Source organism: Aegilops tauschii, chromosome 1, assembly GCF_002575655.3.
Source record: "Aegilops tauschii subsp. strangulata cultivar AL8/78 chromosome 1, Aet v6.0, whole genome shotgun sequence".
Lineage (NCBI taxonomy): Eukaryota > Viridiplantae > Streptophyta > Magnoliopsida > Poales > Poaceae > Aegilops > Aegilops tauschii.
In genome coordinates this window covers 418186140-418201726 of record NC_053035.3, presented here as the reverse complement: position 1 = coordinate 418201726, position 15587 = coordinate 418186140, and positions in this window count along the sequence as shown.

Below are 15587 nucleotides of genomic sequence, written 5' to 3'. Positions count from 1 at the left end.
TGGCTCTATCGTCCATAAAGACCACATCGACTTCCTCCGCGACACCCGGCGTCTGCCCAGCGCGGACAAAGTGGAGGTCCGCCTCGCGCCGGAGAAGGAAATCAGGCCGGCGCCACGGGAGGGCGAGCGGGTGGTCTTCCGCTCGCACTTCCTGCGCGACTTCGGCCTGCCAGTGAGCGCCTTCTTCCGCTCCTGGCTGGAATTCTATCAGCTCCAGCCGCACCACCTCACCCCCAAAGCGGTGGTGCTGCTGTCGGCCTTCGTCACCCTGTGCGAGGGCTATCTCGGCGTCCTCCCCACCCTTGAGCTCTGGGGGTAGTTCTTCCAGTCGAAGCTGGGCACGCGCAGTAAAGGCGTGCCGGCTCATACTGGCGCCTTCATCGCGTCGCGGAGATCGGGCGCCGACAACCCCTTCCCCGTCATCACGCTGATCCAATCGGTGAAGAAGTGGCAGAAGTCGTACTTCTACGTGCAGAACATCGCTCCACGGGGCGACTACATCAACCTGCCGGCTTACGTAGCCGGCCCACCGGCGGGGAGGCTGCCCCAGTGGTCCTTCCGGGCGGTGACGCTGTCGCAGGGAGGAAACGCCGCCATCGCCCGCCTGCGGGTGATGGTCCAGTCGGAGGGCCTGACGGGGCCCGACCTCCTGGCCGCGTTTGTCACGCGCCGGGTCCTTCCGCTCCAGAGCCGGCCTCATCTGATCTGTCAGATGAGCGGCTAGCTCGATCCGAGCCGAATGTGCACCAAGGAGATGCCGCAGCCCGACGCCGCCGACATGGTGAATTACCTGGCCAACTGCCAACTTTCCGAAGACTGGCGATTCGGCAAGGAGCCATACAGCCGCGCCAATCCTCCGCCTACGATACGCTCCCCTCGTCTCTTTTTCTCTCTCTTTCTCTCAGCTTTGTCGCCGAGTTCCTCTGGGCCGACACTAACTCAGTCGGCTTGCTCTTTTGACAGAGTCCTCTGCTCCGGCCGGCCGGCGGGGCAGACGTGGAGCGCCGCTTCGTCCCCGACCGGACCGAACACGACCAGGAGGACCCCGACCTGGGGGCGGTCCATATGGAGGATGTCGCCGAGCCGGCCGCCGGCCAAGCCGGCGGCGAAGCAGGCGGCTCCGGGTTCACCGCTACCTTCGACGACTGGCCGGACGAGGACGAAGCCGAAGCCGTCCCGCATCGCCAGCTGGCATCCGGACGCGGCGCGGGCTCCTCCAGCGCGCAGCCTGCTCGGGGTAGAGGTCAGAAACGTCGCGCCACCCAGGGCATGTTCGGTAGCCGGACGAAGAAGCCCAGGGGTGGGGCGGCGGCCACCAGGCGGGAAGAGGCGGCCGCGAAGGCGGCTCGCTTCCGCAAAGTGGTGAAGCAGCCGCAGACTGTGTCGGCGTAAGTTCTCTCTTTCTACGTACTGTCCTTCTTTCTTTCCTTTGGTGGTTCTTGAATCTTCGTCTTCTTTTTCAATGGTCAGAGCTCCGCTATCACTTGAGCGGGCGGCCGCCGGCTCCGTCGTCGAGTCGCCAGGGGGCTCTGGGAGCACCACCCGCCACGTAGATCCCCGTGCCGCCCTCCTGGAGGCGACGGAAAGGAACGCGCGGGAGGCGCGGGAGGAGCAGGAAGCGCGGGAGGCGGAGGCACGGAGGGCAGCCGCCGCCCAGGCAGCTCGGGAGGAGGAGGCGGCGAAGGCGCTCGCCGAGGCCGCAGCCAAGGCCCAGGCAGAGGCCGAGGCCGAAGCGGTGGCAGGGGAGGCTTTGATGGTCACCCCCCTGCGCACCATGGCGCCCGGGGACGTGGATCCCTCGCCAGGGGGACCCAGCGGTTCCCAGCCGGGGCTGGGAGGAAGCGACGACGACATCGTCATCTTGGGGGAGGCGCCGGGGCCGACTCCTCCGACTAGGGCGACCCAAGGCCGCTAGCCTGAGCCTGCGCCCGTACAGTCGGCGGAGGGCGAGCCGGCCGCGGGGGCTGAGGTGGCGGTCCGGGTTCCGCCAAGCCGGCGTGCAGGGAAGGCCGCGTCTGAACCGCAGAAGGCTGCGTCGGAGCCACAGCCGGCCGTGGGCTCCAGCTCGTCGGCTCGAGACGCGGAGGCGGCCAGCGCTACCTCGGGGTGGACGCCGAGCGGAGGGACAGCCGTGGTGAACGTCGCTGCACAAGACGTCCGGACCCGGCTGCAAAGCCAAGCCGCGGCGCTGAGGCAGTTCACCGACGAATTCCTCGCCACGCGGGCAGCCATCCGGGTTAGTATTCTCATCTTGTTCTTTCTTGATCTTGATTTCTCTCGTGGGGGCGCGTCAGCGCACCCACTGGGTGTAGTCCCCGAGTTCCGAGTCGGCTGCTGAGCAGGCGGCTTGGAACTTCTTGGAGATTTTGTTTTTGCTGCTTTTGTTCTCACTTCGGTCTTCTGTCCGTCTTGCAGGACTACCACAACCTCCGAGCGGCCGCCTTCAACTCCCATGCTCGGGAGCTGACTCAGAAGACCGCCGATCTCACTGAAAGCCGAGGTATGTGACTTGATCTTTATCTCATGTGGGGGCGCGTCAGCGCACCCACTGGGTGTAGTCCCCGAGATTCGGGCCGACTGCTGAGCAGTCGGCTCGGATCTTCCTTGATGATTTCTCATTGTTCTTCTTCTTCTATCTCTGCAGCGGCCAACGCCAGTCTAAGGGCACAGCTGGGGGAGTCCTAGACTGCTCTTCGTGCCAAGGACGCGGAGCTCGCCGCCTTGGTGCAGGAGTGCGACCGCCTAGTCAAGAAGTTGGCCGACCAGGAGGAAGGCCACCAGGCGGCGCTGAAGGCTGCGCAGGATCGCGAAGCCACCCTCCAGGCTGAGTTCGAGACGGAGGCGGCCGGCTGGGCAGAGGCCAGGCAGACTCTGGTCTCTGGCTATGGCCAGATCGAGGATCTGGTTGACGGTAAGTCGTCTACCCCTTCGTCCTTTCTTGCCATCTGCCATTTTGACTTGTTTTTCTGATTTTGGTGTTTTTCTTTCCTTTTCTTCTTCGCGCAGAGTACTTCCCCGGCTATTCCACTGCCGCCAACCAGGCCATCGAAGCCCGTCGCTAGGCGAAGAGGCAAGCCGGCTTCGAGATCTCGCCAACCGCCGGCCGCTCGCTGGAGGAACAGCTCCTGGAGATCCAGGCTCGCATCCAGCCGGCTCACAGGCTGCTCCGCCGGCTTCAGCGCGCGGGATCGCAGGTCTTGGCCGCCCTCTGGCCCGGCCAAGTGGTCCCTCGCACCCCCAGTCGGACCGCCGACTGGCTGGAGGTGGCAGTCGGCCACTTCGAGGCTTGGAAGGCGTCAGCGGCTCGCTCCGGTGCCAGGCGGGCGCTGGAATTCGTCAAGGCCTGGTATCCCGGCCTGAACTTGGACCAGCTGGCGACCTGGCGGCAGCAAGCCGACACGGAGCTGAGCCGGCGCGGCCGGCCATCATTCGGCGGGCTTCAGCGATCGCCGACTACACCGACACCAACGTCTTCGCCCCCGAGGTGGACGACAATGGAGTCGCCCAGCCGGAAGATTGGTTCGGGCTAGACCCGGCGCACGGCGAGGACTCGGCGGAGGAGATCGACTCCAGCGACGAGGGCGAAGAGGAGGAGGAGGAGGGTGAAGACGCCGAGCCGGCTGGTGGAGTAGCCGGCCAGCCAGACCGCGCCTCCAGCACTACGTCGTGTGCGAGTGCGTCTCCTGCCGCGGGAGGTGGTCAAGCCGGGACAAGCTAGGCGGCCACTCCTTCAGCCGGCGAGCTGCCTTCACCGACCAGCTCGGCCTCCAAGTCGCGCCTTAGTCTTCTTTCTTTTGTTTTCCTGTCTTGTTACTTTTGAACAATGTTTGGTTAAGTCTGCACAATTCCACCCACTGGTGTATTCAAACTTAAGTCTGTTGCCGGCCTGTGGGCGGCTTTATGTATATAAGTTATGCAATCGGTCTTTCCTTGTACTTTCGCTTTTTGTCCTTCTGCTTTTTTCCTTTGCCGCCCTCCCTTGGTTGCCGCCTCCCTAGTCAAACAGTTGCTCTGCAATCTGTAGCCGGGGAGTGCCTGGCCGATTGGGGAGGGGGAAGTACTTTTAGCTCTGCCGGACTTAAGCTAAGTTTTTTAGGAAGCCGGCCAGCCGGCTGCTGTGACAGCCGGCAGGCACATATGGAGGCCGTCTTTTTGCTATATAGGTTAGTTGTTCCTTAGCCATTTTTCGTGTGGGCGTCCTTTCTGTCTTCTCTCTTGCTAGTCGGACAGTCAGTTCTTTGAGCTGTGACTTTCAACAAGAGAGGACTTGGGAGCCGGCGCACTACTTTGCTGACTTCGGGAAGAACTTAGAATATAGCTCAAGGCGGCCAGTCCCCGGGCCGACTAGTCGGACCCGGTGCCGGACAAGAATTCAAAATGTAATAATACATTCATGGATATGACACTCGTCATTCATAGATAAATAAAAGGCAGTCCCCGAGTACTGTTCGGGGGGGCTGTTGGTCTGTAACTTAATACAAAAGGGGTAGCGTGATACATACTGCTTTTCAGCTGTAAAATCATCTTAGGAGGTTTGCGTTCCATGGTCGCTCCGACTCCTTGCCGGAGTCGTCTCTCTTGCGTGCTCTTGGCTTTTGCGCGTCGATCAAGTAGTAGGAGTCGTTGCCGAGTGCCTTGCTGACGACAAAGGGGCCTTCCCAAGGGGCCGAGAGCTTGTGCTAGCCGGCTGTTCGCTGGATCAGCTGGAGCACAAGGTCGCCCTCTTGGAAGGATGTTGGCTTGACCTTGCGGTTGTAGTAGCGGCGCAGGCCTCGCTGGTAGATGGCGGACCGGCTGAGGGCTAACAGCCGGCCTTCTTCCAGTAGGTCGACGCCGTCTTCTCTTGCTTCTTTGGCTTCCTCCTCCGTGTACATGGTGATCCGAGGCGAGTCGAACTCGATGTCTGTTGGGATGACAGCCTCGGCACCGTACACAAGGAAGAATGGAGTGAAGCCGGTTGACTTGTTGGGTGTAGTGCGCAGGCTCCAGAGGACAGCCGGCAGCTCTTCGAGCCAGCAGCCAGCCGATCGCTCCAGTGGTACAACCAGTCGGGGTTTGATGCCGGAGAGGATAAGTCCATTTGCTCGCTCGACCTGGCCGTTTGACTGCGGGTGGGCAACGGACGCTAAGTCCAGTCGGATGCCCTGTGTCGCGCAGAAACGTGCCAGTGCGCCTTTGGCGAAGTTCGTGCCGTTGTCGGTGATGATGCTATGCGGCACGCCGTACCGAGTAGTGATGTCGGTGATGAATGTCACGGCAGTCGGCCCGTTCAGCTTCTTAATTGGCTTGGCTTCAATCCACTTTGTGAACTTGTCCACAGCAACGAGTAGATGTGTCAAGCCACCGCGGGCTGTCTTGAAAGGGCCCACCATGTCCAGTCCCCAGACGGCAAAAGGCCAGGTCAGAGGAATGGTCTTGAGGGCAGAAGCCGGCAGGTGTTGTTTGGAACTGAAGACTTGACATCCTCTGCAGCTCTTGACTATTTCTTTAGCATCCTCCAAGGCAGTCGGCCAGAAGAAACCATGGCGGAAAGCTTTGGCCACGAGGGATCTTGAGGCGGCGTGATGGCCGCATTCGCCTTGGTGGATGTCTTTGAGGATTGCCACTCCTTTTTCTGGCTCGACGCAACGCTGGAAGACTCCAGTGACGCTGCGCTTCACAAGCTCCCTGTTGATTATTGTGTATGCTGCGGCTCGTCGTTGCACTAGTCTTGCTGCGATCTCATCAGCCGGCAGCTCTCTGTTGACTAGGAACTTGAGGATGGGCTGGGCCCATGAGGGAGCTGTGCCTTCTTCTGCTGTTAATGTGGCCACCATGACTCGGGTGGGTGGGTTGGGTGTTGCATTGGAGTCGACCACCGCTTCTTGTGTCGTTGCAGTCCCCGGGCCGACTGCTGCAGTCCCCGGGCCGGGTTCTGAAGTCCCTGGGCCGGGTGCGACTACGTCAGTCCCCGGGGCAGTCGTCGAAGTCCCCGTGCCGCCTGCGGGATTTCTTGAGCCGGATCCGGCTGTTTCTGGCGCAGGAGGTACGAAGATGGAATCCGACTATGGAGACGGCTTGATGGACGGCTTGAGGAAGCGCTGGAGGGAGACGCCAGTCGGTATGGCTTGTCGGGTGGAGCCGATCCGTGCTAGGGCATCTGCTTGGTCGTTGTCGGCCCTTGGCACGTGAAGGAACTCGCACCCTTCGAAGTATCCGCTCATCTGCTGGACGAGGAAACGGTAGCTTGCCATGTTTGCGTCCTTGGCGTCCCAGTCGCCAGATGATTGCTGGACCACCAAGTCTGAGTCGCCGTAGCACAGGATCCGGCGTATGCCGAGTTCTTTGGCTAGCCGGAGCCCATGTACGAGCACCTCGTACTCGGCCACGTTGTTGGAGGCGGCGAAGTGGATCTGCAGCGTGTACTTGAGCTTGTCGCCTTTGGGAGAGGTGAGGACGATGCCGGCTCCCAAGCCAGTGCGCATCTTGGACCCGTCAAAGTGCATCCGCCAATGGGTAGAGTCGGGAGCCGGCGGTAAGTACTGGGTCTCGGCCCAGTCGACGAGGAAGTCGGCCAATGCTTGCGACTTGATGGCGGTGCGGGGTTGATAGAAAATCGTGTAGGGCGCCAAGGCAATGGCCCATTTTTGGCCACCCGGCCGGATGCATCCCGGCTGCCTATGATCTCAGCGAGCGGGGCAGTGCACACGACCGTGATGGGGTGCTCTTGGAAGTAGGGCTTCAATTTCTTGGCAGCGAAGTACACCCCATAGCACATCTTCTGGTAGTGCAGGTAGTTTTGCTTTGAGCTGGACAGTACTTCGCTGAGATAGTAGACCGGCCTCTGGACCAGCTGGGCTCGGCCTTCCTCCGGGCGCTGGACCACAACAACAGTGCTGACGACTCGGCTTGTCGCGGCCATGTAGAGGAGCATGGGCTCCTTCTCAGTTGGCGCAGCCAGGACAGGCGGAGTGGTCAACATTTTCTTCAACTCATGGAAGGCTTGGTCGGCTTGATCATTCCACTCAAAGTGAGTGGACTTCTTCATGAGTCGGTACAGGGGGAGAGCCTTCTCTCCTAGTCGGCTGATAAAACGGTTCAGGGAGGCTAAGCAGCCAGTGAACTTCTGCACATCTCGCAGCTTGGTGGGAATCTCCATCCACTCGATGGCTTTGATCTTGACAGGGTTGCACTCAATGCCGCGTTCGGAGACCAGGAAGCCTAGCAGCTGGCCGGCTGGCACTCCGAACACGCACTTCTCGGGGTTGAGCTTGATCTGGAATCGGCGCAAGTTCGCAAATGTTTCCTTCAGGTCTTCCAACAAGGTACCGCGCTTCTCTGTCTTCACCAGAATGTCGTCTACGTAGACGTGGGCATTTGTGCCGAGTTGTTTCAAGAGACATTTCTGCATGCAAGGCTGAAAAGTGGCACCGGCGTTTCTCAAGCCGAATGTCATTGTCAGGTAGCAGAAAGCTCCAAAGGGTGTGATGAAGGCAGTCTTCAGGCGGTCAGCCGGGTCCAACTTGATCTGATGATACCCTGAGTATGCATCCAAAAAACTTAACAGCTCGCATCCGGCTGTGGAGTCTATCACTTGGTCAATCCGTGGCAAAGCAAACGGATCCTTTGGGCAGGCCTTGTTCAAACTTGTGTAGTCTATACACATGCGCCACTTGTTATTCTTCTTCAAAACCAGAACTGGATTGGCAAGCCATTCTGGAAAGAACACTTCCATGATGAAGCCGACTGCAAGGAGCCGGGCTACCTCTTCTCCCACGATTCTTCGCCTTTCTTCTGATAGTCGGCGGAGGGGTTGCTTGACCGGCTTCGCATCAGCTCGGACATGTAATTTGTGCTCGGCAAAATCCTTCGGGACACCCGGCATGTCCTTTGGGGACCATGCAAAGATGTCTCGATTCTCACGGAGGAAGTCGGCGAGCTCGCCTTCCTATTTACTGTCCAAGTTCGCCCCAATCATGGCGAACCTCTCCGGGTGCTCCGGGTCTAGAGGTATCTTCTTCGTCTCTCTGGCAGGCTGGAAGGAGCCCTGCGCATCACAGTCCTTGGGGTTAGGGGACAAGGCCGGCTGCTTGCCGGCCATGGCCACAACCCGTTCCAACATCTTCTTCTCTTCTGCCACCACGAGGGACTCGGCCAGCCGGCTGCTGGCCATGGCACACTCGATGGACTTCTTGTAGTCGCCGGCTACCGTGATGATCCCCTTCGAGCTAGGCATCTTCATCTTCAGGTAGGCATAGTGGGGCACAGCCATGAACTTGGCCAAAGCAGGTCGGCCAAGTAGTGCATGATAGGGGCTCTCCAAATCCACCACCTCGAACCATATTGCTTCCCGGCGAAAGTGATCTTTGTCTCCGAAGAGAACATCCATTTTGATCTTGCTGATTGGAGAGCAAGATAGGCCGGGTACGATACCATGGAAGACGGTGCGGCTCGGCATGAGCTGCTTTGCTTTGATGTTCAGCTTGTCCATGGTATCGCGGTACAGTATGTTGATACTGCTTCCGCCGTCTATCAGGACGCGGGAAAATCTGGCAGCTCGCCTCTCCGTCGCAAGGGTGACGTCCAAGACCATACCATAGGAGCCAGGCGAAGGCATCACCTCTGGGTGGTCGGCCTGGCTCCAGCTGATGGGCTTTTCCGACCAGTGCATGAACTCGGCGGTGCTAGAGGCGACTGCGTTTACTTCTTGGTGCTGCCGGCGTCGGCTGCGCTTGTCGTCGACTTGACTTGTGAAGACGACGTAGGCGTCGTGCGCTTCGGGGAACTCGTCTTGGATGGCGCCGACTGCCGGCCGGGCCGCCGGCTGCTGGGGAGCTGGAGGCGGCGGGCCGGGAGGCGGAGGCGGCACCATCCCTTCGCCCTTGGTGATGCGGGTGAGCCAGTGGCATTTCCGTGTCGTATGGTTGGACGGCTTCGCACCGCTGTGGAACTTGCAGGGAGCATCGAGTGGTTGTTCGTAGGAGAAAGACGGCTGCCAAGGCGGCCGGCCACCCTTCTTCTTGGGAGCGGGCCGTTCTTCGGGCTGCTCGTCTTCAATGGTGGCCACCTGCCGACTGGAGGAAGTCGGCATGGGGCCCTTGCGCTTGTGGTCGTTCTGGTAGGGGCGCCGGTTAGGGTCGCCAGCCGGCGTCTTGGGAGCCAGAGCAACTACTTTCCCCGAGGCGTCCACTCGGAGCTCGGTCTTCATGGAGGAGTCGGCAGTGGCATACTTGTCGGCGGTGATCAGCAACTCATCGAGGGTAGCCGGCTCATCGCAGAGGAGTCGGTGCTTGAGGAGGGTGCCCTCTCGGCACCCGGCGGTGAAATACTCGATGGCCTGGACCTCGTGCACTCCCTCGCAGGAGTTGCGGAGCTCGGCCCATCGCGTGAGGTAGTCGCGGGTCGACTCGTTGGGCCCTTGGACACAGAGGGAGAGCTGGCGAGGCTTGGGAGGCCGCTTGTAGGTGCTGGTGAAGTTGCGGACAAAAACTTCGGTGCAGTCCAGCCAGCTGTTGATGCTGTAGGGCTTGAGGCTGTTGAGCCACGTGCGCGCTGTGCCTTGCAGCATCAAGGGGACGTACTTCACGGCGACGCGCCGATTGCCGTTGGCGATGCTGACAGCTGTGGAGTAGTCGATGAGCCAATCTTCCGGCTTCACTGAGCCGTTGTACTTGGGTGTGTCTCTGGGGAGCGAGAACCCCTTGGGGAAGGGCTCGTCGCGGATGCGGGGGCCAAAGCATGGCGGGCCGACATCGTCTTCTTCTTCTAACGCCAAGGATCGAGCAAGGCGATCGATCCTATGGCGGGCGTCATTCTCGCCGACTCCTTCTCGGCGGCCGAGTCGGTCGCCAAGAGTCGGATGGGTGACAGGCGGTGGAGTGAGGCGTCTTTCTCTTCGAGGCGGGGGAGGAGGCAGGTTTCCCTGGTGCTCTACAGCTCGAGGGCGGCCATCCGCGTCGCGCTCGATGGTAATGCGAGTCCGGCTGCGGCTGGCTGCCGGCTCCTTGTCTTTCTTCTGGCGCGCACCGCTCGCAGTCGGCGAGCGGGATGTCGCAGCGTGCTCCCGGCGCAGGGGATGGCTATCAGCCCGGGCGCCGGATTCGTGCCGTTCTGCAGCCGCGTCGATCAGCTGCTGGATCCGTCTTGTCATGTAGGGGAGCTCATCGGCTCCCAGCCCATTGAGCTCCTCTGCAGCCGCCTGAGCGGCTCGCAGATTCTCGAGCGGGGTGGCGTAGATGGGGCGATCTGCACCCAGCATGCTGGCAACGGCTGCGCCGCGCTTCTGGACGAAGCCGGCTCGGCTCGGGCCGCTAGGCGGCGGCGTCCCGAAGGCGGCGCGGTCGACTTCGCGCTGGTGGGCCTCGGTGAGGCGTCTCATCGAGGCTATCTTCTTGCCCTCCGCGATGAGGGCAAGGCGGCATGCCTCCAGGGTCTCGGCGTCGGCGTCGGCCGGGATGGGGACGGAGAGGTCGTGCATCGTCGCTTGCTCAGCGTCGCGGGCATTCTCGCCCGAGTTGGAGACGTGGCTGATGACTAGCACTTCGGTGACAGCGCTGCTGCCGCTGTCAGCTCGAGGGAGGGGGTCGTCGAAGACCACCACGTCGGAGGGGTAGGCGTCGAGCGACGCGGTGTCGTAGTCGATGAGCATCGGGTCGGTGGAGCCGACCGACTCCATGTCCGCAGCAGGCTCGCTGGAGACGTGAAGTTGATCGAGGAGGCTGACGAGGCGGCTCTCGGGGTAGTCGGTGCCTGCGTCGGACGCAGGCTCGTCGAAGATGCGAGTCTCGCCGAGCAGATCGGCGAGGCGGCTCGCTGCGCAGGCGTCGTCGACGCCTTGCAGCGCGTCGGGGCAAACGCCATCGGGCGCAGCAGGCTGGCTGCGCTCGTGGGGAAGGAAGAGGGTTCCCATCCAGAACAGGTCTCCGGACGATGGTGCACCTGGCCCCACGGTGGGCGCCAAATGTTGGGTGGTTGGTGCGACATATGCCAAGGGATGGCTTATCATTGTGGGAGCCAATAAAACGTCGCCGGTGCCTGGAAACGGGATGAGGCGAAGACATGCACGCCGGCGAATCTTACCCAGGTTCGGGGCTCTCCGAGGAGATAACACCCCTTGTCCTGCTCTGCGGGGTCTCCGCATGATCACTAGATCGATAAGGGGTAGCTACAATCGCTCCTAGAGCTGTTGAGATCAAGGGAGAAGAAGAACAAGGCTAGCTCTTGCTTCTCTCTATCTATGGTGTGTGTGCTATGCGTGGGTGTTAACCTAGAAGCCAACTATGCTCCAAGGCTAAAACCAGAAGCGAACCCTTTGCATGGGTGCTCCGGGGGGTTTATATAGGCCTACCCCCCGGGGGTACAATGGTAATCCGGCTGGGATCTGGTCCCAGCCGTCAGTGTCTACGCTCGCCGGCTTCTCCGCTGGCTGCTGGGTCCAGCCGGCTAGTGGGTCCCGCCGGCTGCCGGCTACTTGGTCGACAGGCCGGTCCCACCGCCTAGGGTTTTGTCGGCGGCTGCATACTGTAGCCGCGCCTCTGATGATGAGGGCTTTGTCGAGGTGAGCGTGGCTACAGTGGGCCGCCTCGGGGGCTATCACTGTAGCCTCACCTCGTCTTGTCTCCTTAATGGGGCTCCTGCTTCGGGGAAGGGAGTAGCCGGCTTCTGGAGGCCGGCTATACTCCTGGCCGACTAGGAAAAGCCGGGCCGCCTTCACGCCTCTCTCTGGCTGAAGGGGCCCGCAACCCTTGGGCCGTACAGGAGTGAGTCGTGGATGACGTCGAGGCTAGCGTGGCTACAGTTCCGAGCCGCACGGGGGACGTCCCTCCCGTACGGCCTCCTGTAGCCATGCCCGCCTCGGGCTTCGGGGGTCATGGGCCGCACTGTGGCCACACCCGGTCACGTCGCCGTTAAGGAGGGGTGGTTGTGATCTTGGCCGGCCCCTAGGAGTCGGCGTCCTTCCTGGTCGGCTTCTTGGAGTCGGCCACCCCGTAGTCGTCCTGGGGAGGAGTCGGTGAGGCTGGGTCGCCTTCCGGGAGTCGGCTTTAGTGGTAGCCGGCCGGGGAAGGCGGCCCAAATGCTTGGAGTGCTTGAAGGCCCAAAGGCCTGATAAATTTTCTGAAGAGCCAGGGGTAGTCGGTTAGGCTACCCGTGGCCATTTACTCCGACATCGCCGTACACCTTAGCATAGCTGCTCCAACGACGGAACCGTCCATCACAGCGGAGCGGTACCCTCGGCGCCGTTTCCAGAGGCCTCGGATCTTCTTCCCCGCCTCCGACAGTCACACCAGCATCATCACCATCCTCCACGTCCAACCCAATGATGCTGAGGTCCACAAGGCTATGGCAAAGAGGTTGTACACTCGTCGCATCACTTTGTTTCTCCATTCCTCTGTTCTTCCAATTCATGTGAGCCAAACACCCAGGTTGACTGAAATCCTATGTTTCCAAATGCTCTGTTTTGCACATGCATTCCTATCCTATTCCTGTGTTTTTCCTGTCCCTGCGTTTATAGAATCCTCCAATTCTAAGGAGCCCCTACAGATTTACTTCATTTTCAGATAGGCGTCAAAGAAAACTCTGTGTGTTATGTCCTGCTCCTACCGTGCCGTCATCCACCCCACCTGAGGTGCACCATCGACAGAAGCGTTCACTGCAGCAGAGATCCCCCCTGCAGACTTCCTTTCGCCGCCTCAGATCATCTTCCCCGTTGCCGGCAGCCACGCCAACTGCATTACCATCATCGACTGAGCAGATGAACCTGAGGACTACACAGTTCCGGAAGAGAGGTCACAGTCTTTCGTGTTTGCTTACGTTATACATCGGTTATTATTACCTGCTACTTTATCGTTCAATCTTGAGTTTTGAATTGCCCATGGGTCTCATATCGAGCCAGCAACGAATAGTATCTATCTACTATCTAGTTCATCTGGGGTCTTCTATGTGGTTCATGTTGGGTGGGCAACAAACAATAGATGATCCATTGTCTATCTTAACTGAAGCTATAATCTACCTACTATCATTAGTTTTGGATCCATCCACTCGTTTGCTACCATCAGCCTTGATTTTTGCATGCACCCCTTAGGCCTTACAAAATCTAAATATTTTTATTAATATGCATGTCAGATATTGTACACAATCGTACTGAACATGTAGAGAAAAAGAGAAGACCGTTGCGTGAGAATATAATGTCATGTAGACGCCGCTCCATGGTGGGCGAAGTGCCCCCCCCCCTCCTGCATTTCCAGATTGTATTCCAGAGGAAGATAACTATTCAGATGGAGATTCAGAAGGAGCCGACCACGCCTGTTTACCACCTGAGGTGTTTGCTCTAACCTGGCATGCTGATCTTGGTCATATCATGCATATGGCGCCTTGCATTGCTGACATTATACATCTTATATGTCATCAGCTTAGTTTAGATTTGCTTTGTGTGAATGCCACCTGTTTGGTTTCTATATCATACTCCCACCATTCCTAAATATTTGTCTTTTTAGAGATTTCAACAAGTGACTACATACGGAACAAAATGAGTGAATCTACACTCTAAAATATGTCTATATACATCCGTATGTGGTAGTCCATTTGAAATCTCTAAAAAGACAAATATTTAGGAACGGAGGGAGTATATGGGAATTATGCAATGCCATCTTCTTTAGCCAGGCATCATATACGTGAATCATGCAATGCCATCCTGTTTAGCCAGTCATCGTATATGTGAATTGTATTGTGCCATATTTTTTCCATAATGTATTCCATTTGTCAACAATGTTTATACATTCATCTACTCTTCCTGTGCATCAGCCATTTGAGTCGGTCATGGGAAAATCTGGAGTGAAAACAAGGTCTTCTGAGCAGTCAGTGCTACCTGTCGATGCAGATTTCTTGCTGGTTACAGATAGCTCCTCAGAGGAGGATTCAGAGAGAGATGACCAGTCGTCCCCCCCCCCCCCCGAGGTGCATGCTCTAACTTGGCTGGGTTATATTGCTCATATCATGCATATGGTGTCTTGCATTGCCATGCCATCTGCTTAGATTAGACATGCTTTGTGTGAATGCCTCTTGTTTTCTTTCTATATCAGATATGTGAATTATGCAATGCCATGTTTTTCAGCCAGTTATCATATATGTGAATTATGCACCGCCATGGAGCCAGGCATCATATATGTGAATTATCTCATGCCATCTTTTTTTTCATTACGTATTCCATTTGTCGACAATCTGTGTATATTGAACTACTCTTCATGTGTATCAGCCATTTGAGCCGGTTATGGAAAAATCTGGAGTGAAAACAAGGTCTTCAGAGCAGGCAATGGTACCTGTTGAAGCATATATCTCGATGGTTACAGGGAGCTCCTCAGAGGAGGATTCAGAGACAGATGACCAGTCCTATATCCCACTTGAGGTGTAGGCTCTAAGTTGCAATGTTTATATTTCTCATATGATGCATATGGTGTCTTGCATTGCTTAGTTTAGACATCATATGCACAATATTGAATTCTATCTGCTTAGTTTAGAGATCATACATGCGAGTGCCAGCTGCTTAGTATATGAATCAATTATGTCAATTATATCATGCCATCCTGTATACTTAGACAACATGTATGTGAATTATTTCATCCCAACCTATTTTAGAAAGACATCATATAGTTTTGTCATGTCATCCTGTTTAGGTACTCATCATATGTTGAATTATGCCATTATATCCTGTTAAGTTATCCATCATATATCTGAAACTGTGTCATGCTATCCTGTTTAGTTAGGCATCATATATGTGAAATTGTGTCATGCTGTCCTGTTTGGTTAGACAACATATATGTGAATTACCACATCTGTCTATCATACAATGTCTGTACGTTCAATTTCTTTTCTTGTTTATCAGCCTTTTGAATTGGAGGGGGTGATGGCAGTATCTAAGGGAGCAAAAACCCGTTCTTCACAAAAGACAGTGCTACCCGTCGATGCAGATAGAACCATGGTTGTACTGGCCCACAAACTAGCCCCACCACACATAATCGAGACTCTTCCAGATTGCACACTTACACCGTTGGGCAGGGAACCCGCTACAACCCATCTAACCGCAACCCCAGCGGATAGTAACCCACTTATAGTTGACAAAGCACCATGTCCACCACAGAGTACCCCCACACGAGCAGTTTGTAAAGCTACTGCAGTGCCCAAAGCACGAAGACCACCACAGCTAACCCAAACTCCACGTTTAAAGCAGAAGAGCAACTGTTCTCAGGTCAGATTCCGTAGCTATGGTCCATATCCTTTGCTGTTGCATCACTGTATTTACTCATACCAACTACTTTCGAATTTGAAGGATCCAATTGAAACTCCAATGGCGCAACAGGTATGTTTTAAACCTATTTCTTCAACTGGATTGCTGTTCTAACTTCTTGCTCTATGTTGATTTCAGTTTAATTTGTATAAACAGTTATGTTCTCATGTGATGCACATTACAAGTGCTGCCAATGCTGTGTAGTTTCTCACACTTATATTCTGTGTATGCTGCTGTGTCTTAAAAATATATGAGTTGAACTGTGTCTCTATATTGATTAGGGAAGATAAACTAGAATGATATGGACAATACAGTGACCATAGTACAT